Here is a 2,086-nt window from a genome sequence, read left to right as displayed (position 1 = left end):
TGACCCCTTAGACTCCTATATATACAAAGGAGGTCTTTTCATTTATATCATCCACAAATTTTTCATATATGTAATGTAAAGGATATTTCCCCCTTGAAGAGGATCATTTTTAAGTCGTTGATTTATCTATTTGTGAGTTGGTTGCATAATAGGTGTTTCCATGACAAGTGCACCCTAGGGTCCATGTGGCTCAGGAGGGTGCCATATGGCGAAGTTAATCCATTCATATAAATAAGTGTCATTTGATATTATGAATTATCTAAACATTATTTAGTGTTAGTGACTGAGGAACCAGTGAATCCTAGTGGGTTGGACATTAGAACTAGAATTAACCACACCAAATTGATGTATCTTGGTTTAGGGATTGGTGCTTTGGTTTTTTGAGCCTTGGTGACTCCGAGAGCTTGGTGGCTTTGGCTGTGGCTTGATGGGCCCTAGAGTTCTGGTGCGATGTTGGTTTAGTTGTGGTTGGTGAGTCTTGGTTGGACCCTGGTATCGACTGTGGTATTATTCAATTTTTGTTGATGGCACTTGGACACCGGAGAGAAGAAGAGCTCCTGGAGCCATATGTTGAGATAATTCTAGAAAATTGTTGGTATTGTAGTGTTTCCATTGATGTCAACCAATACTTAGCAATATTCAGCCTTGTAATCATGTTTTATATTCCTTCTATTGGTCCAATGTATCATCTTCTATGAGTGTTACAGTGTCTCAAGATTGTATGTTCATGTCCTGAAGTTGAGCTACAGATCAAGTGGAAGAAGGCTACAAACATCAGGCAAAATATTGGTAACGTAGGTGAATAGGCATGCATGGAGTGTTATAGAAAATATAGTAGCCTCTGTAGGGTGTGTTATAACACACTTATCAAATGTAATAAGAGTGTTGCTCCTTGTAGGTGGTACTTCCATATTTGTGTGCCCTTTCCAGTCATTTTCAGGGGTATTCTCCTTGTATTTGCACATGGTATTTGGTGGTTTGAGTCGATTTGAGTTGGCCTTAATCTAGAACATGGTTGAATTTGAAAATGATTCTCTCATTGAATGAATATGATGGAGGATTTAATCAAGCTCCAAAATACCAGAGTATGAACATGAGCTTTTGTCTATCCATATTTCTGAGACATTATTTTTTTATCATTTCAAATATTTTATTTATAGGAGAAAGTTTTATGTTGGAGAGGTTGGTTCCTTGGTGAGATAAATTCATTGGTGATATTCTAGATCTAATGGTGAGAGGAGAGACATAGCCATACAAATTGTTGGAGTATATAAGCTTTATTGCAAAGTTTTGTGTGCACGCTTCAACAAATGTTTGATACAGGTTGATGAATGCATTTGATGGATGAGATTGCTTCTACCTTGGATATTGGATGTTAGCATGTTTACTATGGCACATTTGTATTGCTAACATTGTGCATGCAGGGGATCATTAGCTGAGCAGATCATGTTTTATTTCTTATGGTTGTAGCATTGTGTTCATGTCTTATATGGTTGCTATTGTTGAATTGTTGATATATGGCTAAGTTTTTGTGATCAGATTTGATATGTTGTTGATGGATTTATGTTAAGAGTGTATGTATGATTATGGTTATGCTTATGAGACTATTGGTTATTGTAGAGATATTCTAATATGAGCATGTTTTTTATTGTTTCTCCAGTATGAAAATAGGATGCAACAAAGATCGTGCTTGTTGTATGTCGCAAAGTTCATGGGTTGCAGTTTGAAAATAGATGAAATTAGGCCCATGTGTATTTGAAGGTTGGGGCCTTCAATGTTGTAGGTAGAGGCTCGCAGGAAAGTTGTGGCTTGCTAATGGATCAGTGGCTTCCTTCGAGTAGAGGTTGGAGAAATTGCTCAAGGAGTATAGGTTTCCTTCCAGTGGTAGCTGGAAAACTAGTGAAGGTGGTGGCCTACATGGTTTATGGGAGTGGTGTCTTCTGAGCGGGTGGTGGCTCACATTTATTTGCAAGTAGAGGCTTTCAGACTAGTGTTGGCTAGTGATTATGTAAAAGAATATTTTGAAAATAATAATAATTAGACAAAAACAACAACAATGGTGGTTTTTCCTAGTTGTGTTTTCCAC

This window comes from Pinus tabuliformis, chromosome 4_1 (genome assembly GCF_031772625.1).
Source record: "Pinus tabuliformis cultivar Carrire ecotype Pingquan chromosome 4_1, CPIR1, whole genome shotgun sequence".
NCBI lineage: Eukaryota > Viridiplantae > Streptophyta > Pinopsida > Pinales > Pinaceae > Pinus > Pinus tabuliformis.
The sequence above is the reverse complement of the archived record's forward strand: the minus strand, read 5'-3'. Positions refer to the sequence as shown.